Here is a 23469-nt window from a genome sequence, read left to right as displayed (position 1 = left end):
AAGGCCAGCCTCAGCAACTTAGAGAGATCTTTTCGCTAAACAAACAGCAAATAAATATGAAAAGGACTGCCCAAGTACCAAAACAAAGAACAACACCAATTGCTTCTACCTAATGGTGGCTACACACGGATACTTCCCGCGAACTTATGCATTTCCTTGGCCATCAGCCCCGTGGTGGTTCATACTCCTCACTATTCTGAGCCAGGTATGAATTAGTTTTTTTACATGGGAAAAAGAGTTCACTACCATGATATCATGTAACCCCTGATGTTCCAGATCAAGTTACTACTCAAAGCTGATCGGTTTGTGAGATGCTTACCAAAACACTTCCATCAAGTGGACGCTAATGTCACCTCCAAATTAAAGGTGAAGAAACTCTGGCACAGAGAAGTTAACCTGCCCTTTAGTGACTAAGTCCTGCTTTTAATCCAGGGATTGGGCACTGGTCCTGTGCTTGCTTCCCCTGTGCTTGGGAGGTGGTGCTCTGTGCAGCTGTCCTTCGCGCAGCCTCGGGAGGCTGAGCACCATTAAGGACTTTCTACTTGGCCACCGCTGGCCTCAGGACGGGTCCCAGGTGCCTTTGAGTACAGGGCCCCTCCCTGCCCTCGCTGCTATCCCACCTGGCTGGGCCTGCACCCTGCAGCGCACGCACCCGACCTGCCGCGCTAGCTCGGGTCGGGGCGGGGCCTGGAGGGTCGGGGCGGGGCCCGGTGGGAGCCCCGCCCCTGCCGGTGGAGTGGCCGCGGTAGCGGTGGGGCGCCGACTGGGTGTCCCCGCGGTCGGAGGAGGTTACGGCTGTGAACTTCTCTGGTTTCCAAGGCTCGGTGCAGAGGCCCCACAGTAGGTGCTCAGAGCATCCGTCCGGGGCGGGGCGGGTGGTGCGTGGCCCGTTGGAGCTCGTGCAGGTGGGCGGCGGGTGGTGGCCGTGCGCTGGGAGCGGCCGCCGCGGCCGCCGGCAGCCAGCTGGGGCTGAGCACTGCGGCGGCCTCCGCGGCGCTCGGCAGCGTGGGGGACCCAGTTACTCCCAGCGGCCGCCGGCAAGCCGCGGCTTAGGTTTCCGCCCACAAGCCGGGTTTTGCTAAGTTCTGCAAACTTGAACTTCTGGCCTTTTGTCTCTGAGTGTTCTCCCTGCAAGGCAGTCGGTCTCCACTCCTTCCTAGTGACAGGTATAATGGTATCTGTAATTTATAGCTCTCTGCCCCCGTCTGGGCCTCCAGCCTTGCCCTCATTCCATGATCAGGGTCGGAGGCGGGTGCCTATGGGGTTAGGAGTTCGTGGTGCTCTTCCCCACACTTTCTGAGAGAGAAGAGGTATGTGTTACATATGTGGTAGGACTGTGCAATAAAACATTTATTAGTTGCATTTTCTCTGAATGAGCTGTATTTGAGTGAATAAAAGTTTCTTATTAAAAAAATGTTACATGACGTTTGAAAAGAGGTTAGTAGATTCTGCCACCAGCTTCCTGTTATCTTTCTGTACAGTTTGTCTAGCATTTTGGTTTCTTCGAAAGGTCAAACGACTGAGTAGAATCAGATGATCAATTCCAAAATGCTGACCGATTTGTGGTACTTTTAATCTTAAAAATGGTAATACATTTTGACCTGGAACCCGTTTTTATCTTTGCGTGTTGTGGGAGGGGGTCTGGAATTTGAAGCCAGGGACATTCTATCACTGTGCTACATATTCCAACCATCACTCTTTATTTTGAAACAGGGTCTCCCTAAGTTACCCAGGTTGGCCTCCAACTTTCCATCCTCCTGCCTCAGCCTCATGAGATTACAGGTGTGCACCATCGACCCAAGCTCACCTTGAATTTGCTCTGCCGCTCTTTGAAAGGTTCAGCTAAACACATGATGTTAAATTGTAGAATTTGGGCTTGCTGTGCCTTATGGAGTGAAGGGAGATGTTTCAACATGAAAGAATTTTAAAACTTTTCAAATGATATTTGGAAACAATCTTGATAAATCTTAGACTCACTTCTCTGAGCGAAGGGAATTACCAAATTTTACTAGATGGAAAACGGGGTTGAAAATGATATCTGTCTTTTCAGACAAATGAAATACTGATGGCTTCTGCCAGTTGGAAACAGGTTTTTAAATGCTGCAAAGATGTTTGCAGAAATCAATGAGGTGACTCTTGGTGGGAAGAGTTATGTGTTGGTTAGCTTCCAAAAGGCCACTGTCTTCAGTACTCCAGGTGAGGTAGGCAGGAAGGGTGCCATCGTGCTTTCTCACTTGCTTTTCTTGCTACAGTTGGTTCCCTGCCCACTGGTATTTGTTAATCCTGCCCCCCTCCCCTGATCCATTTAGTTGCCTCCTTGTTCCCACTCACTGGGTGCTAGGGGCTCTCTGCCTTCCTGACCCTCAGACAGCCAGAGTTGTGACGACTCAAAGTGTCTTCAGACTTTGACAGTTGCCAGATACCCATGGGGGTGAAATTGCCCTGAGAGCCAATGGGTTAACACTTCTTTAAAAGACATATTTCTAGTGCATGGCAGGGACCAGTCATTTAATATCTTACTGTACTTAATCAAGACAATCTTTGAGGAAATTAATTGGTTTGAACTTCTAAACACTGACACATTAAAGAAATGCATTACTGTTTCTTAAACATAGCAATTTTTTTTTTTTTTTTTTTAGTTTCTTAAAATTTTCTTAAAGATTCATGAAAAAACAGGCTATGTGAATTTTATTTTTTAGCTCAGTCTAAAGTCTGTGAATGAAAATATAATTTTTAAATATTCATTTAGATGTTCATTTCTCAGGGACTCTGGGCTTATGTATATCTTATATCAGTCCAATTTTATAATGGTATTATTGGCCTACTTTTATGGATTTTTATATATTATTACTATTTGAAGTGATTATAGGAAAAATTGCCCATAAGTAGTTTTCACAGCAGGATCATAATTGAGGCTGACTGTGTGGATTGTGGTTGATGCTAATTATCTCCTTGTAACTTTTGAGTAAATGTATCTGCTTAATAACTTGATTTTTAGGGAATTATTATAATAACTTGATTATTTAATGTACATTCTTAGAAAGCAAAGATAATTCTTGAGAGTATTATAAGTGGTCAGTGTTTACTATTGTTTTGGACATTGAACTCTTATTGCTGAACTGTTTTGGTTGATTTCAAATGACTATGGATAGGTTCTTGACTTTTGTAAAAAGATCTATTTTCAAGCAAAAAAAAAAAAAAGAAGAAACAAAGAAAAAGAAGAAAAAGAAAGCCTGCATGAAAAGTAAATGTTACTGGTGTACATTTATATAAAGCTATAAAAGAGCACGTGCAGTGTGCTATAGATCAGGCTGAAACAATTTCTGAGCCTCTTGTTGGGCCACCTTCCAAATACTTTGTATCTGAATATGCCAAGCTTGTCCCCATACTTTATTTCTTACTTATATAGTCTTGGCCTATTTTATTTGATGTTCACTGCTTATCTCTAAATGAAGGAGGTACCCTTTCAGTCCCTACAATCCTAGAATCATTAACTTATTCCTCAAACCTTAAACATGGTGTTGTTTAATAGATGAAGAAACTGACCTACAAAAATTAAATCTCTCATCCAGGGTAATCACAGCTGGTCACTAGACTGATTCCTTGGTCATGATGCTTCTAGAAAACACTTTCCTTCTTTACTAGTTGGAAATAAGAGAGCATTCATAGGAAGTCGAGTGTTATGCATTTTAAAGAGTAGTCCAGATCTTCCGCAAGTGAGATTTGAAGACAAGTTGAAGTTTAAATTCAGCTAGACTTATCTGAAGCAGATAATAAGTGCTTTGCTCTCATAAAAATCATTTTTAGGAATAACAGAATACCAACCATCTTTAGAGGTCATGGTCTGTTATACCAATATTTGTTTCAACTTTACTGGGTTTGATAAATAAATAGTTCACAAGTAGCAGGTGAAGAATTTATGTTTGTCCAGTAAAGTCAGCATATTAAAAAAAAAAAAAAGAAAGAAAGAAAGAAAGAACTAATCTGGTGTCAGTTTGGACATGTTTACTTGTCATTTCCAAGGCCCATTATTTATGAAAGTATCCCTTTTAATATAACCAAGTTTGTGTCTGTGGGTTTTGTTGCTTCAGTGAAAATATCCCAGGATGGTATTGTTTGCAGTGAGAACGGGGTTCTTGAAGGCTAAATTCTGCCATGCTTGGAGTACTCTGGAAACAGTGTGGTTCATAGGTACAATGCTGTCTGCTCTATCATGTTCTTAAGTTGTTTATATGGCCTTATTCAACCTATAAAACTTTCTGTTTACCATATTTGTGTAGCAGGGTAATGTAAACTTGTTTATTACCACTATGTGCTTTTTTCATGTCAGCTTTATATTCCCTCCCAGCTTTACACCTTTCAGTTATCTTATTGATCTTAGACTAATAAGTGACTCAGCTTTATCTTTTACTGGTTTGTATGCTAACCTAATTGTACTCAGGTATGAACTTTAAAATGGCATATAGTAATAAGATCATTAGCCCAGAAATCTGTGTTGCTGGGGATTGATACACATTCTGATCTCTATGAGTTTGTATCCTGCATGTCCTTTCCTGTCTTGCCTCTTATATTTGTGTACTATGGTAGGTTTTTATAATAGCAATTCAGAGCTTATTTTAGGAGCACTCACCACCAACTGTTTCAAAATGGCTTGGTTAAGGTCTTACTTAGCCGTGTTTTATTTTTTTCTGATTTCTTTAGCTTTCTTAAAACTCTTTACTTAATCCAGGTCTTCAATGAGAGGTTATTTAAGTGTAAGATGAAAGCCTTAGATCCCAAAGAATATTAAAACGACTTAATGCAGTAGTCATAAATTTAAGTAAAGCTTACACTTACATTTATCTAAAAAGGTAGGAAGGCAATTTGAAGAAGCAGTTTCCTTAAACATAATTCCCCTTAATTCCTTATTTTTGGACTGGTGTGTATTTTCCCCCCTTTTAAGTTCATCTTAAGGACAATAATGACTTTCCATATCTGTGCCAAAGTAAACTAAAAATAAAGCAATGATATATTCAACAAAAATGTCTTAAATGAACCACTGAATTTCCAGAGGATTGTTTGAAAACTCTAACTCATTTTATTTTTATTATTTCTATTTTTCTTCTTTGAAGTTTTCCCAAATAACACTTCACTACAATGAAGAATAATATGGTGGTAGCGAGATTTGGAAAACTTGTTTTCTTTCTGTGTGGTTAAAATTTTTCTTCATTTCTATGCGTTCCCAATCTTTGCAGTAGGTTATCACTTCTGATTAAACAGGAACCAAATAATTGCTCTGTACACAAAGTATTTAACCCTGTTCTCACTAACCTTTAACTACGAACAGTACCATCCTTGGATATTCTCACTGAAGCATCAAAACCCACAGACACAAACTGGTTATATATATATAAACTGGTTATATATATATATATGACATATGATAAAATGTCTTAAAGTCATGTAGGCCATGAAACTGAATCCCAGTATTACCTCTTACGATGTGTTTGGAAGTTTTGCTTATCTTCTGTAGCTCTTTTTCCATCTCAAATACAGATGATATCTACTGGGGTTGCTCTGAAGCTCAGATCAGTGATGTTGATACACTGTCTGGTACATTACTTATCACTGCTGCAAGGTCTCATGTGCTCTGCCCACCTCCTCATTCCAGTCCCCGTCTCCCCTTCCTCTCTGATTTCACTTCCCACCCACTCTTGGTTCCCTTCTGAGGCCCTGATAGCCTCCTGGTCTATCACAGCACACGCTCACCTCCTGGCCTGGCTTGGTTTTTCTCTGTTTATTCCCCAGATGTCCTCGCTGGCTTCCTCTGTTTATTCAGACTTCTGTTGTCACTGTGTCAGAGAAGTCTTAACATCCCATTGAAAGCATTCTTCTTCTTATACAACATTATTTTCTTACAGTTTAACACATATGTACTGATGTAATTTATGGATTATTAAAGACAACAAATGTCCAGAAAACTGAGATTTTTAATTTTCTTCTCTGTTATATTCTATCCCATGGAACATCATTTGGCATATAGTAGGCACAGAATGTTTTAATGAATTATAATTAACATTTTCAGAAAAGACCAAACCCAACATTTGAAGAGAGTAGTTGTAACCTTTGTGGAGCCCTTACCTTACCAAGACAACCAATTAGACAAAGAGGACACATGTTCACCTTGCAGGTTAGTAGGTAGTAAGTTATCTTGGGCATATTTGCAGGAATTTATCTTGTTTATCCAGTTGTTAACTAACAATATGTTATTTTCTAAACAACTAATAGGACTAAAATCTGAGACTAACTGAATTTAATGAAGTACAGTGAATTTTTTTCTTCCTGATTCTCTTCTAGAATTCTTGTTCATGTTTTGTATTTTAACAGAAACAATCAACAAAATCTGATTGCCTGTTTAATTTGCCAGCTATTTTGAACTGGTATGAGAATTGACCTAAGTTGAGGGCAGGCAAGGACAAGCTTGGGAATAAGGTGGGATCGGGTTCAGACTTGAGCCTGCAGGAGTCGGGGAGGCCACAAGAGGATTTTTTAAGCATGATGAAACTGTCCTTCTGACAATAGTATGGACAGCCTACTGGAAGAGCTAGTTAGGACGAGACTACAAAATTGCACTATAGGAAAGATGAAGGCTGAATAATTAATCACAACATACTGATTAGTGACCTCTGCATGTATAAGAAAGCTTTCTATTCTTCAAGAATTTATAGTTCTACCACCCGAAGTAACATGCGAAGAAATTTTATAATTATCCTCAATTTTGTAATTTGGAATCAGATTTCAAGATAGAAATTACCTTAAAAGGCATCTCGCCATAGTAATGCAATTTTAACTTCCATTTACATTCGTTTTAATATATTACTAAGATGTTTATTCTATGTCACAATGGTGTTTTCCAGTGTTCACAATTTACAGTTTCAATTTGTATATATGTAACTCACTAACGTAAGGGACAGTTCTTCCTGTTACAAACTATCCCTAAGAAAAAAAATAAAACCCACCCGACATAGAACTCTGAACATGGTATACTTAAAACAGATTAATGCAACATGTGTTTAGTATTTTAGCCATTTTCTAAATACCAGCATGTAAATTTGCCTATTTAATATGTGACAACCACAACTTTATTCACTGAGAAATTCTGCATTAATTTTATTTAACCATCTTTATTGCCTTATCATAAAAATCTGTTGCTGTTTCAGTGAATTCCAAACTATGTGTAGTTTTTTTTTTTTTGAGAAGAGGAAGGAAGGCAAGGTGATAAATATACTGTAAACAGAAAGTTCCCCCCAAATTAAGCCTTTATAAAATTTTTCTCTTTACTTCTATACTATATGCTTATATGCTTGATGAAGTTGAAGCTCAGCGGTAACCTGACCTGCTCCAGAGAACAGAACTGGATAAAGATAGCTACTTGTCTTTACATTAGTGGACTATGTGATTCATTTTTATTCAACTATAAGTTGATGGATTTAATAAGTCATTTTATTTATTGAAACAAGCATATTTGTTAAGTTCCCTGATACTTTACACAATTGTTTTGGAACTTTATTTTCTTCTATTCTCACCTAGCCATAGTCAGAGATGATAGATCATGTATAGAGCTTTGAAATTAGCAACATGGTGTTGGAAACATAAAAGTCTAGGATTCAGATCCAGAATCTAGTTCTGCCTGGGACTGTGAGCAAATAAATTGGAGTCTCTGGGTCTCCATGCTAAATTTAAACAGTGGAGTTTGAAATTTTATGTCTTTTCAACTTTGTGTAGTAGTGGATAGCTTATGCTATGGCTATAAAAATTAAAACACATATTAAGCTAACCTTTTTTTCTGTGGTACATTATCTAGCCCTTTATTTAAAATACTCATGTATATATGTATAGAAATTTATACTGATTGGTTACAAATAGCTAGTAAATTAGGCACTGTGGGTATATTTGTTTTTCCTTTCCTTTTAAAATAATGTATTTCCCCTTAGGAAATATGAGTGTCTCTCCACAAAAATTGAATGTCTGTACATTCCAGACAGATGATGTTGGGCATAAAAAAAAAAAAACTTTCTCAAGCAACTAGATAGGACTTGGTCATAATAGATATTACGTTAGGGACATCTGTTAATATACTGCTTTAGTTAGCTTTTTCACTGCTGTGACTAAAGGACTGACCAGAACAACTCTAAAGGAGGAAAGGTTTATTTAGGAGCTCATGGTTTCAGAGGTCTTAGTCCATAGAAGGCTGGCTCCATTCCTCAGGGCTTGAAGTGAGGCAGGACCTCATGGCAGAAGACTGGCAGAGGGAACCAGCTCATATGATTGATGATCAGAAAGCAGAGAGACTCCACTAGCCAGATACAAATGTATATCCCCAAGCCACGCCCTAATGCCCACCTTGTCCAGCCACACCCTACCACTTCAGTTACCACTCAGTTAATCCCTATTAGGGGATTCATTCAATGATTGGGTTAAGACTCTTATAACCCAGTCATTTCTCCTCTGAACCTTCTTGCATTGTCTCACATGTGAGCTTTTGGGGGACACCTCACAGTCAAACCATAACATCTACATATCTGAAATTCATAATGCAAGTGCAGAACTCTTAGACAAGAACTTACTGAAGACCACAGATTTCTTTTGGGGAAAACAGAAAATAATTAATTGATTTAAACATCAAGTAAAGTATTAAAGCTGGATGTGGATGAAAATCAATCTATTTTATCAGTAAATATGCAGTGTTCTGATTTTCTAATTATCTTAAGTGATTTTCTGCAGGTTTTAAAAAAATAAGAATACAAATAAGGTCCATAACTCACCATTAGTAAATGTGCATCTTAAGTTTCTTTTTTTTTTTTCCAGTTCTAAGGATCAAATCCAGGGCCTTGTGTTTGCTGGGCAAGCACACTGCCACATTCCCAGTCTTAAATTTCTTTTAATCTGTAGTGTTAGATTTTTTTCTTTAAAATCTTTTTATTTTGTGATTATTACATAAACTTTGTTGGTTTTCCTTGTTCTTGAGTTTCACATGACCTGGATTTTGCCCAGTGAAAGCCTTTTTATCATATATTCCTCTGTCTTATTATTATTTTTTTAAGTTGATCATTGTAGCTATAGACTGTAACAACTTTTTAACCAAGTTAATGATTATTTTAGAACTGTTGCACTCAAGATAATTTGCAATTGTATAATAGACAATTATACAGTTAATCAAATTTTATTTATAAAATAAATGAATGCAATAATTTTCTTACTCCTTCCTTCCTTCTTTTCTTCCTTCCTTCCTTCTAGGAGTTGAACCAAGAGGCATCCATCACTACATCACCAGCCCTTTTGGTCTTTTTATTTTGAGACAGGGTCTCATTCAATTGCCCAGGCTTGTATTGAACTTGTAAAGTCCTCCTGCCCAAGTCTCCCAAGTCACTGGGATTACAGATGTGCACCTCTGTACCTCGCTAAGCTATTCTCCTAATGAAGCTGGAAATATGTTATAAAGATGAGATAAAATTACAGAACTGCAGTTTGCATAGTATAGGACCCATTTTGTCTCATCATTCCAGATGTGGAACATTGATAAAAATTTAAATATAGTATATAATATATAGTTAAGTAGTCTATGCCATAATTATGTAATAATGTAATTACACTATAGTATAAAAATTATAATTTTGATTAATGTAATAATAAATATGTGTTAATTTTTTATTTTTGTGACCAAAATACCTGATGAGAGCAACTGGAAAAGGAAAGGTTTATTTTGGGCTCTCCAGTTTAGATTTTCAGTCCATGGTTGGCTGATTCCATCTCTCTGATCCCAAGGTCTTTCTGGTCTCTGTGGTCTCTGGACATCATGGCAAAAGAATATGGCAGAGGAGAGCTACTCAGATCATGGCAGCTGAGAAAACAGAGAGCAAGGCACCAAAATATAAACTTGAAAGGCCTACCTCCAGGAACTTATTTTCTCCAGCTGGCCCCACCTGCCTGAAGTAACCTCCCTGATAATTCATTTAAATTTAGGCTACTTATTAATGCAATCTTGATCGTTTCTAATTATTTTGCTTTGGACCCTTCCTATATTAGCACAAGAGCTCTTGGAGGACACCTCATATCCCAACAGTAACAAGATATAATATCTCAATTATGATTCCAACCTATTTTGAATGCATCTGCATCAATTTCATTGACATATTCCCAGAATTTAAAACTTGGGACTTAATAGGTCAGCCATGAAATAAAAGAAATTAGACTCTTCATGATTTATTTTTGAGGACATTTTTCAGAAACAAGATAAATGGAATGTTGGTGATATAAATGGCTCATATATGTGTACTATCATGCAACAATCATTGTTTTGAAATAATTAAACAGCATGATTATTTGGCAGACAAAACTTAGCATCTTTCCTTCAGGCAAAGATAGAACTAACTGCTTATTTGTATTCCTGTTCCTAAAAGATTCCACATTCTTGAAGACAAAATTTCATGAAAAATATTCTACTAAAACCATTGTTTTATGAGCTTTTAAGAAAATTTGATCATATTTATTGAAAATTTTGCTAAAACTTTAAAGTAGACATTCAGTATTACCCTGAGTATTTTGGGCAACCATCCTTCTTGTGTTTATTAGAAATGTCAATCACTTTGCATCATTCATGTATAATATCTTTTTGTGGAATATTCCCTACTCCTACAGAGTTACTGTGAGTCTTGCCAGTGCTCCAACTCAGTAAGCCAGGACTGAATGCCTGATGCAAGGGCAGTTCACCTGTAGACTGAGACTAAACTACAGTTATAAAAGTCTGTGACTTTATTTACATCTGCTGGAACACTATACCATAAAATATGAATTTTCTAATTTATAATTCAAATCAGCAGACATTTTGTCGTAATTTGGTACATTGTAGTAATGCAGATCAATTAAACAGAATTCCTTTCTTCCAGTACTTCATAATTTAATTTTTGTCATGTGAATTTTGTTATTGAGATAATAACAATTATTAATCACTTCTTTCTTATATGGATGTAAGCTTTTTCTGAGTTTGAGATGGAATATTGCATTCTAGGGACCACAATGAAAGTCACTTGTTTACTTCACTTTTTAATTTATGGAGAAAAATCTTGTCCGCTGATGGTTCTTTAAACGTTCAGTCTTGATACCTTGGCCTTGCCATGTTTTCCACTTATGCTGGTCTACATGTATCAGGATTCATGGCACCTTGACATATTGTCTGCAAATTACCATAGAGACTATAGTCATTTTGTGAACACCCACATAAGCTCTTCAGTGCTCTGGTTGTATTGTTGACATTTATTCCCTTTTACTTTGTGATATGCTCCAAAATGTACAGACAGATATCTACTGCTCAAGTGTTTATCTTAACTATTTAGATGCATTATATAGTAATACGTATATAATTAGTTGTCTATACATACTTCTTGAGAATCGTTGTATATAAGAGAAGTTTCTGAGAAGTTTTTTTAATCAGGTAATTTTTAAAACAGCATGTATATCATGGTTTCTAAATTCAAGTAGTTCCTTTCGTCCCTATCTTGATACATTGCTTCCAGTACACTAGAGGGCCAGTGAATTCCAATTTAAGCTTGCTTTTTCTTAAATATCTTTAATATGAAGAATTGCATATTTCTCATTCCGATTAGCGTATGTTTCAAATGCTAATCCCATGAGAGGATTTGTTCTTTGTATTCCATGAGAGGAAGAAATGTAGAGAAGAGATGAAACTAGCAAAAGTGGTTCTTAACACTTTTGAAAAACATAGTAAAATTATATGAATATCATGTCAAGTGATTGAAGAGTGACATGGAAAGAATACAAAATCCTCCTTAGCATTTTAACTTACTGTGTTCCCAGGAAAATCAAATATGTCAAAATGGAGTTTTATTAACAAAATAAAGGTAATGCAAAATATATTATGAAATACTGATGTTTGAAACATCAGGATTTATGGTAATCCTGAACATACTACACATTATAAGTATTCTGGCGTTAATTCAGAAATTTAAATATTAAAATAAAGTAACCCTTTTATAATGGAATCACCTCATTGCAAAGGCAGCAATTTGAACTAAAATTGCAGTAAGCTCAAAACTGCTATATATTTATAGTCCTAGCATGATATTATATTTTTGTTTCTCATTTGTTTACTTTTTCTTTTGTTTCTAAGTTGCTATGATTTATGATAGTTTTAATTTAAAAGAATATTGTCAAATTCTATGATGAAATTTTGTTCATGATTCTATGCATATGTGTATGTCTACTTAAATCTTAAAATTCCTTTTTTGGTGCGTCACTATAATTATTAACACAGAACAAATTATATGTTCAATACATTGCCATTTGTTCTAAGAAGGAAAGACCCTTTGAAGTCAACCAGTCAAATTTAAGGAATTAATTGGTGATTTCAAAATACTCAGAACTCTGATATTATCATGTTTTTAAGATTATGCGATTCTTCTCAGGGTATAAAATTTAAGTGGTGGAATTAAGACATTACACTTTTAGAGAAGCTCACAGGCTAGCAAAAAGAAAAATCATATTTGAATACATAAAGTAAATATCCCTTAGTGGAAACTCATTTTTCTGAATTTCCTTAACGTTTAGGGAAAATAGAACATTTTTACATTAATGTAAATTAGAATGCAGTTAATTTCAGGTCATTTCATTATTCTCACTTAGACAAGGATATCTGTTTTTCACACCATCTAACAGACTAATACCACTTACCTGAGTTTTCAGTCAGTGGACTTGTTAAGCAATCTTTTGTAAATTGAAATACTTCAGTAGTACTTTACAGGTTCTCTTTATGCTAATGAGGCACTTGAGAAGCACTTTGAGTATATCTAGAATTCCCTTGACTGTGTCAATCAGATTTGGAAAATGGTTTGCTAAATCATTTCTGATCATGCTCTTTTTAAATGAAAACACTGCCCTGTCACTATCTTAATTCATAAATATAATAATCATCTAATATATGTGGAAGACATTTCTTAAAAAAATTGTTTTTATTTTTGCCTTCTAAATCCTCTTTATCAAAAACTAAAACTTAAATAAAATATTAAGATTTTTCTTTTCTTTTGTTTTTAGACAATGTATGCAAAGACCACTTCAATTAATTATATTTCATGTTATATTGTCTTCAATGTGATAATCCCTTTAATTTAATATGAAGTACAACACTGTGCTTTAACTCTATTAAAAAGCCAAATCTTTGAAAGTTACCTATCTAACTAAAATACAAATTCTTTCCATTCAATAATTATATTTTTTTATAATCATGATTTTACAGTGTTGAAAGTACTCTTATACTTTTTGCTCCAATCACTAAAATCACTGATGGAAGAAATAAAGTTGGCAGAAATCAAATGACTTTCCCAAGGTCTGCAGCTAAGATTTGAGGCAGATCTCTGGGCCACAATTCCAAAGACATTTATTGGATTTAAAACTTACAAAACCTTGCTGAGAATCTGTACTAATAAATACCGATGATGGAACACGCTGCCTGTCACACCCAGAACACACGGGCATACTCAGGCATATTTGTGTCCATATTTTGGGGGGTATTTTCTTGTTAAACTGGAAACTTCCTATCCTTTGAGGTTTCCATTATAACCTATAGTATTGGAGAATTAAAATAAAGAGATGTTTAATAATGACACTTAAGAACTGCGATTTGTGTGGACTCAGGTTCTAGAAAGGAAGTTACTTTTCTAACTAAAATACAACTACAAAAATGTGGGGGTGGGGTGAGAATGAGTCAATTGTGAAGTATTTCCAGGTGCATTAAAAAAAGATATTAATAAAGTTTCAAGCTGTAACTGTGGAGCAAAAAATAAAAATAAGAACAAAGCCTTATCTGTAACTTGGCCATATGATGTAGCAATCAAGTGGTCTTTGTATGTATAGGAAAAGACAAAAGACTCGCACTTTACAGGGCTTAAAAGTGTAGGTCAGGTCACCTGCCCCTCACTCCTGCCGCAAGCCCTTCCCACCACAGAAAAATGGATCTGAGGTGGACACCATAGACATTACCTCAACCCCAAGTTTACTTCACTTCAGGTTCAGTATCCTGGGTGCTGCTGGCATCTAACTGGTGAAACTAATTCCTACACATGCTCCCTGGTAGCTAGGGGAGTGTCTGGAAACCCTAAAGGTAGGTTCTCCCAAGGACCAAGACTGATCTTGTACAGGATTTCATATAGGTAGGAAAAGTGTTTGTATATGAGAGAGAAAAATATATGTTACTGCTATACAGTGTTTGTTAATTTAAACTCTTAATTTTTTAAAAATTAGTAAAGACCCCCCTCTACATATATGAATAAGTGGAACTCCCTTAATTCATGATTAATGAAAACATGGAACATCTTTTGAACATCATTGATTTGGGTAGGATATTTCTTTCTGGACACAAAACACACCAGTAGACTACAAGATAAGAGTGCATCCACATGCAGGTATAACTGACCTTAATAACATGAATTTACAATATTGGAAAGATGTTTGTAGCTGATTTTTGTAATGAAATATTAAGTATATATTTTATTTTTTTAATTAAAAATTTTTTTATAGTTGTAGATGGACAGCATACCTTCATTTTACTTGTTTATTTTTATGAGGAGCTGAGGATTGAACCCAGTGCCTCACATGTGCTAGGCAAGTGTTCTGCCACTGAGCTACAGTTCCAACCAAGTATATATATATATATATATAGATATATATATATATATATATATATATTTTTATGTAGAGAATGTTTAGCTTACTTTAATTACTGAACTGAAATATCATTAAAATTCATTTGCTACCCTCTTCAAGAGGCCTCTGGTAAATATTGTCAGATATTTCAAATGACATTGTAGAAATTTGAATCATTGGTACTTTTCTCTTTTTCCTCATAAATGACTTTTGAAATGCTTACTGATGCCTAGAATATTTTGCTGTAGGATTAAGCCACTATCTTTTAAAATTTGGATTGGATTGGTGTTTACTCATCTGCCCAAGTCTCACTCTACTCCAGTTCCCATATCTTTCTCTTCAAAAACAGCAAAAGTTCTCTGGGATCCTAGCAGAAATAACTACCAGCAGTGAGTGGACAAGAGAATGTGAGGGATTGTTGGGGTGTTAGGAAGTTGCAACCCTCGTAAGAATGGGAACCTAAGAAGAGATGAGGGAGAAGAGGTCCCTTGAGCTGTTGTTCCATGAGAGCACTGGTATTTCAGCATGGCTCCTCCTGAAAGATGATCAAGGATAGCTCTGGATTTTTAAATTGCCTTTCCGTCTCTAGAGCATCTCAGTAGCTAAATGTCTAAGAAGGTGTAATCAACATTATCATCTAGTACTTGATAAATCCTTTGGCCTGTGTTTTTCACCAGCATTGTCTCAAGCAGCTTTTCTTTGGCTTCCCCCTCGCCTGACAATATTTCAGGGAGAAGTGATTTGCATCATCTTTCCTCTTCTACCATCTGTCTGGGTCTGGTAACTCTACATCAATCTTCATGGCAAGAACTGAAGGATGTCGACAGAGTCCAACTAAAGCATTGCCTGAGATTAGCTAAAAGCTCCCTTTTTAAATGACATTTGCATTGTAGTAGGACTTTTTTTAATCATAGTAAACAAGTAGTTCAACAAAGAAAAACCATCAAGAAAATGAAGAAGGAACTGCGCAAAACCCAAGCATCCTTAATTAATAGTTTTGAGACGCTTCAGGGTTGAGTATATATCTTGGCATCCTTGAAAGTCTGTCTGCATTCTTCCTCAGTAGGTGGGAAGAAAGTGTGGTTTCAGTAAACTACATAGCTCTGCAGCCTACTTCTGAATAATTTCTTGAGTTCCTTCCTTCCTGTCCATAACATGATATACCCAGTGAATACATAAATGAGTGTATACATATAATTAAAATAAACAAAATAATGAATTTTTTCACACTGATGTAATGAAGAAACTGAACCCAAATTCATCGACATTGGTTCTCATCTACGTAGACCTGAATATTGGAAACTAAGAGAAGTTACTGATCACTTAAAAGAAAGTATTAAAGTAAAAGCAAATTGTATAGTTCATTAATCCATAACTATGACATTTATGTCTTAATGCCCAGCAAGGTGCAATTAATATTCTCTTGTCTGAGAACATTTCTCTTTCAAGCAGATAAATATCCAATGGAGTTGTTGATCTTCCTCCTCATAGCTGATTCAGGAGGGTGTGAGTTATTAAATAACAACAACAACAAACTCTTACCCTGCAGTGCTCAAGGAGTGTCATTTACAGTGCATTTTAATAGACATGTCCTGTTTTTGCAAACAATGTTATTAGGGTGTAAATAAATGCAACATATTTTTAAATTCAGAAATGTAAGTCTGCAATCTCAGTTTCATCTCTGAATCCTCTAATCTCATTATTTTCTCTACACACAAGTTAAAAGTCAAAAAAATCTGAGGTTTAATTGGGTTGTTGGTGAATTTTTAAATGATGAAATGAGTGCCTACTACATTTATAGTGGTGATAGCAAATACCCTAAAACTCAGTGACTTCATAGTCTTATGCATTTTATTACCGTTCACCTTTGTAAGATTAATGTTAATTGAATTCTCAAATAAATTTACTAATGTGTCTGTCCTGTGCTATGTATGTGTCAGGCATACAAATCTCTAATTTTGTCTAGGTCTGTCCTATCTTTGTGCTGATGTTAGGTAGACTTGGCTAGGGATGTGGGGCTTTCCCTGAGAGACTGGATAGGCAACAGACAAGAATCAGACTACAATGAAAATTAAACTGTGACCTGTAATCTGCAGTAACCATCCCGAGAAGTTCAGCTACTGTCTCCAGTGAGCCAGCCCAGGAAGCCAAACAATAATGCCTTAATGCCTAGTCCACAGTAGCCAGGACTTCCGTAACAATCAAGAGCTACTCTAATTATCGTTCTCGCTTTCAGTTTTGAACCAATGAGAGACAGTCAAATGTGTCCTCCTAACCCATCATGGAGGTTGTCCCGTTTCTAAGTGGGCTCGATGCAGTTCTCTGATCCCAGCAGTCTCCAACAGGAGGTACCTGAAGCCTTCCCTTTTTCCCTGATAAAGCTTTCCCACATTTTTTGCTTATTCTCATTCAGATGGACAGTTTTGACCATACCACTGTGTTCTCTTAGCCAAAAGTAGTCATAAAGCCAGCTAGATTCAAGGAATGGGGGAGGAGGTTCTACTCCTCATGTGAAGAGCTACAAGGTCACATTTTAGAGAGGAGAACATTGATAAATGGAGAGAATATTTTGTGATCAATCTACCACAACCACCTCTATGGGGAAAACACCTTCAAGTAACATTGAAACCTTTTTTTTGTTCTGTTTTGTTTTGAGGTGCTGAGGATTGAACCCAGGGTCTTGCTTGTGCTAGGCAAGTGCTCTACCACTGAGCTACAGCCCCCAACCCTAATATTGAAATCTTTATGTTCCGTTTTCACTAAAGTCTCCAATTAAAGGAAGGCAAAAGTAATTGCCCATAATCTTTAATATTTTAATAATATCAGATTAACCACTCAGTACATGTTATATATTGTCTCTTTTCCTAACAAAGTCCCTTAAGCATTTTTTATTAATTTTGAGAAAATAATGATTGCAAAACACATTCCAATTTGGTGAATTTGAAGCAGTGAAGACCATATATTAAAAAACAATGCCAAGATATTGTCAGTTGCTCTTCTAGAGACTTTGCATCAATCAACCTTCATTTCGTGGACTCTTAACCCATTCCCTAATAGATTGCCCTTTTTTGTTCATAACAGGTTTTCATGCCATTGAACTTTGATTCTGGGCTTTGAAAAATAAAAAATAAAAAGAACCAAAATCTTCAGTGAGCAATTTTTTTAGTGGGTGACATATAGCACTTACTGCCAGAATTAAGGAGACAGTTTTCTGACTGATTTGAAAAGCTATGAGAAAGAAAATATCTGAGGAAATAGCACATCTGCACAAATTTTTCCTTAATTGCCTATGCATAGTTAAGTTTAGGTAAAAATGTGAATCTTTCAAAATTTTATGCCACAGTGGAGATGTTAGTCCACTTCTCTCTAGCAAACTGAGGTGCTTTTGCCCAAATTTGTCAAATAACATTGTTTGTTTATAGGTGTACTAGATTCACAAAAGACTCAGAGTTTTAGTAATTTGGCTAAAATAACAATTAACAAAATATTGTATGTGTAGAGTATTATTTTCTGGGGGAGGATAAGAAGAGAAATATGCAAGCAGAAGATAAATGAAAAACATAAAATTGCTGGAGTTAACTAAATAATCAGAATAGTTTGTTATATACTCTGAAAAAGTAGCTTAGTGTGAAGGAAAATCACTTACCTCAATCATTTATCAACTTTGTTAAGTTTCCCTTTGACATGTACTGTGAAAAGTTAACATAACAATAGTTAAAAATATTATGTGAATTTTTAACTATTTTATTTATGTGTCAAGTGTAATATGCTTGTTTCAAGGACGATAACATATGGTTATGCACTGCATAACAGAGACATCTTCTGAGGAATGAGTCATTCGGTTTCTTTGTCCTCCTCAGAATATGGAGTAGGCCTCTGATCCAAGAGCCAGTATGATCTTAAGACTGCCTGAAACATGCAAAGTGTAACTGCATGGAAAAGAAGAAAGTGTGAGTGCAGTTTAAAAATCACTAACCCACCATGGCACAGGCCTGTAATCCCAGTGGTTCAGGAGGTTGAGGCAGGAAGATCGTGGGTTCAAAGCCAGCCTCAGCTAAAGCGAGGTGCTGAGCCACTCAGTTGAGACTGTCTCTGAATAAAATACAAAATAGGGCTGGGGATGTGGCTCAGTTGTTGAGTGCCCCTGAGTTCAATCCTGGGTACCAAAAAAAAAAAAAAAAAAAAATCACCTGAGGCTATCAAAACTGAAATATTTTTGACATTTTGTTAATATTGTATACATTATTAAGCCTAGACATTTGTATAAATATTCCTCTGTCTGAAAAAAATAGACTTTATGTTTCGAAGTCTGTTTTACTTTTTTCACTCAACTATTTCATGCCAAACCTTTTTAAGACAGTAAATATGTATCTATATGATTTCTATTATCTGTTGTATGATATCTTATTATGTATCACTGCTTCACTAATTGACTTTCTTTATATTAACTACACTTGTGAAAACTAATCCTATACTTTTCTAATCTTTTCTGCTTATTATACAGAAAATCCTAGGATTACTCTATCTTATTAAAGTCCAAGTGTTTTCTTGCCACTATTTTTTATGGATTTTTTTCCTATTGATTAGAAGAAAACTTCAATTATTTTTGTATTTTACATGTTTATTCTTTGAAGGGAGATTAGGCTTATTTTTAAATTCTAATGTCTAGTTTATTTAAGTGAGCCATTTATATATTAAATATATTTAATCTTTATAGATATTTTGCTTAAATGTGCACTTGTAAATTATTTCAGAGAGTAATTAGATCTAATGATTCCTGTGGGTTTCAGTTGTTGGAGGCTCTTATACTTACATATGTGGTTAATTGATCAAATTTAATAAACATCCAAATAATGCACTGTACAATATCAATGTCCTCCAACCCACAAAAGCACATTCCTCTAAGTAAGGAAGGAACTAGTCTTAAACTCTGTGAAGCCTGAGTTATTATGTCATTCAGAGTTGAAACACTGAATTATTTCTAATTAAATATATGGCAATTTTGTTACACCAACTTATTGAAGCCTTAATATGAGATGGAAAAAGAAATGGTAACATAATACAAATGTTAGTAAGAAAGCAATAATTTCTACATAGTTACACAAAGGTTAAATTTTAGAAAGTCAGAATTATGTTTACCTTCTGGAAATCTTATGAACATCTGAATAATTGAGACTTTAAATTTAATAGTTACTCCAAATACGTACAATACTCTAGGCCACTGATGTATCATTACATTACTCACTCAAGTGTCCAACAATACTACTCAGCCCTGTGTAGCTATGGGTGGTGGTGGGGGAATAGCAACAAAAAAAACGTTCTCAGTGGCTGGGTTGTATCCATACATTGCGTGAGCGAAACTATGAAAACACATCATATAATAATACTGTTGTACTTGGCTTTCATTCTAATCATCTGGCAATTTCTTCCTCTCCTACATAGGTTCTATATGACAAATTTCATCATTTCTCATGTTTATAGTTTCCATCTACTAGCTCTTCTCAGTTTATATATTCTGCCTGAGAAATTTGACTACAGTTTGCATTAGAAAAAAATCAAATACAAATATAAACTGATAACTTTGGAAGACAGCATGATCTGAGTCATGAAGACTCTTAGACTGATTTCCACCTTTTTAAAGCACTAGGAAAGCCGGGATAAAGACATTGCAAGTTGGAGTAAACTGCAATTCCAGTCTGCATCAATCACTAAATAATCGGAAAATACAAATCAGTGAATTCCCTAGACCTGGATCTTGAAGATAGACATGAAAAATGTAAAAAAAGAATCTATTTCACTTTGAGTTAGGTCATAAACGTGCTTTCAGAATGAGCTGATGAGGTCTCACTGTGCTCTAAGGACTGTGTTTTTTGGTATGCATGACACAAAACATTCCAATAAGGTGGACAGACTTCTCCTGGAACCGCTGAACTTCTACTTCAGAGATGCGATGTTCTCACATTTAGGCAACTCTATGGAAAGTACAGAAGTTTCAGTGAAGCCAAGGATTTTTTGATTTTATGGAAAACAAAAATTATGAGTTTGTAATTATTTCATCCTCCCACCAACTATGATTTATGTTCTCTGACTAAAATATTCTTTGCATACTTCAGGAAGTACATGATAGATTTCTTACAATTTTGGATACTCAAATTTTGGATTGAGTGTGAAGACTCTTCTGACATACCTAATCACATAGTTCTTTATCGTTCTTTTCCAAAGTGCTCATGAATCCAAGAAAAAGAACAAGTTAGAACAATTTTTCCGTGTAATATTAAATTTTTCAGTATTCTCCCAGTTTCTATAAAATTGGCCTCAGTCTTGTCCTACAATCATTGTGAGGCCTGGACATTTGAGAAAAATAATCAACTTTATTGGATACCTCATACAAGGAAGAGGATAGGATCCAGAATTTGGGGGCAAATCAGAAATTTCACAAGATGATTTTCCTTGGGAAAATATTTCTTTGAAACACCTTATTTACCATGATGATCACCATAGAAGCCTTTGTGTGTCTTGATATTAGTTTAGATGTGAACTCCTGGCACACAATAGGTGTTTAATAAACAGAGTTTTGGGGAGCCACCGGTAGAAGCCTCTAGCAGTAATTTGTAAAAGAACGAGATCAACTGAATAGGTTTATGAGGCAAGATATCCTGAGAGAACAGGCCGCCTCAGAGCTGCTTGCTGTCAAGGAGATCATTTTCTCTGTAGGGACTTCGGATTTGTGACTCCTTTCCTGGAATGGTTTTTCCTGGTTTCCAAACAGGTCTTTGCTTCGGAAATGACACCTTCTCAAAGAAGCACCACCCTTGTTTCCCTTACTCTGCTGTATTTTATTATCATTACCCGAAAAATTGTAGATTACTTGTTTCTGTGTGTTTGATAAAATGCAAATTGTAAGGGCAGGCACCATTCTCCTTCTAAACTGAAAACCACCTCTCCCCCGGCCTCTTGCTGCGTTCTCTAGGCCTCCTGTAAGTCTCTGTCGGTCTGGGATTTCTGATTGTATTTCTCTCACTCCTCAGCTCACAGTAATATCTAAAACAAATGAACAAGTTCCTTGGACACACTGATATTCACACATTCTTTAAATAAACAACTTTGAAGCGTCGCTTCTCCTTGGAGTATCCTTTAAACACTTCTCTATATCAGATGGTTCTTGTTTATCTAGCAAATATGATTTTTTACGTGGTTAGCACATCAACACCCTAAATAGACATTGGAGAAAAAACTGAAATGAAGTGTACTATTAATAAACGCAAAGCATTTTGCCAAGATGACCTTTTCAATTCTGTTTGGCTAATCTTTCTTTGCAAGGTTGTGCTTGCACAGAGTCCTCAATTACTTAACTTTTTTGTATAATAAAAATTCAGGTACTGTCTTACCTCCTTATGAGACTATACACTTAGGAGGGGGAAATGTAAGTCAGACTATCATTACTTTTTTGTAATTATAGTTTCAAACATAGTGTCACAGTAGCCAGTGGAAATACACAAAATAAGTACTACCTGAATGAATGAAGCAGCATATTTTAATTGGAAAAGTCTTTACTGGATGACATAGCTTCCTCCACAATTTCCAGCCCTTGTGATATTAAGTAAGTTACTTCTTTTATTTTAGATTATTTACATAAAGAGGTTGAAATTGTTTGTTGACAGCCAATAGATGTGAAATGAGTGTTGGTTCAGTTTTCTCTCTAGGCTCAAAGTCAAGTCCCTTAGAAATGATCTCCTCTCCACCCTATCCTGACAACTTTGAAAGCTGGTTTATTGCCTGAACTTTGCAGACTGCATGGCTTATCAGCTCTTTCATTTTCAAGTGTGATTGGTGGCCCAGGAGGCATTTTAACGATTTTAACCATCACAACGCCCTGTAAGTCAGTTTTGTTTATTTTTCTTGTTTTAGAAGCAGATACTTCTGAGAATCTGGTGTTCTTCTTTCTTTAAGAGCAGTCAGTTGTATATACTGGTAACCACTCCCCTGTTTTCTGAAGACATGGTTTCCAGGATAGTTACATATATGCTTTCTTATGACTGTGCCTCTCTTGTTTCTCTACAGCAGTATTTTCACGCTTTTTGCCCTTAAGAACCATGTTCCCTAAAAAAAGTTTGAAGAGCTTTGTTTATCTGAGCTATCTCTGCCTATACTTGTCAAACATAAATATTATGTGTTTAATTCACTTAAAAATAATAAATGCCTTGTGTTAATGGACATAATGTTTTCATAAAATGTAACGATATTTTTGAAAACAAAAATGATAGTTTAGTTCATAGAATGCAAATCTCTCTAAAACCCAGCTTAAGAGAACACAGGGGATTGTTGTTTTTGATATGCCTTTTTCTTCTGTGATATGTTGTCTTTGTTGAAGTATAGGAAGAAAAATCAGCCTCACACAGATAATTAAAAAAGAGAGGAGTATTTTAATGGTTATTTTCAGATACTTGTGGATAGTGTTTGGTGTTTGTTGCTACTATACAAATACTGAACAAGTGGTAGTTTTTTTTTTTTTTTTTTTTAAGTTTTGTTGCAATGGGGAATTTTAAATTACAGAAACTGAATTCTGTTGTTCTAAAATCTGTTGGTCTGTTTTATACTGCAAATGGATCCTCTACTCACCCGTGATTTTATAACATAATATGGACATTTGGAAAGTATAGTTTCACTTTGTCCAGCAATTATTTTCAATGTTGGCACATTTATTACAAAGAATAGAAAATTACATTTGTTATTATAGATGATATGGTCAGAAGAACATTTAAAAAAAGTGTCAAG

The 23469-nt window shown here is 35.8% G+C and overlaps 1 long non-coding RNA gene across 1 annotated transcript in view; it reads left to right on the top strand.

Moving 5' to 3' along the window:
• Positions 1–730: 730 nt before the first annotated feature.
• Positions 731–23469, top strand: part of LOC124984485 (uncharacterized) — a 32685-nt gene continuing 9946 nt past the window's right edge. The window contains exon 1 of the long non-coding RNA XR_007108689.1: positions 731–840. This is a non-coding gene — a long non-coding RNA (uncharacterized LOC124984485). The remainder of the gene's footprint in view (positions 841–23469) is intronic.

This window comes from Sciurus carolinensis, chromosome 5 (genome assembly GCF_902686445.1).
Source record: "Sciurus carolinensis chromosome 5, mSciCar1.2, whole genome shotgun sequence".
Taxonomy (NCBI): domain Eukaryota; kingdom Metazoa; phylum Chordata; class Mammalia; order Rodentia; family Sciuridae; genus Sciurus; species Sciurus carolinensis.
This window is presented reverse-complemented; position numbering and strand designations above follow the sequence as displayed.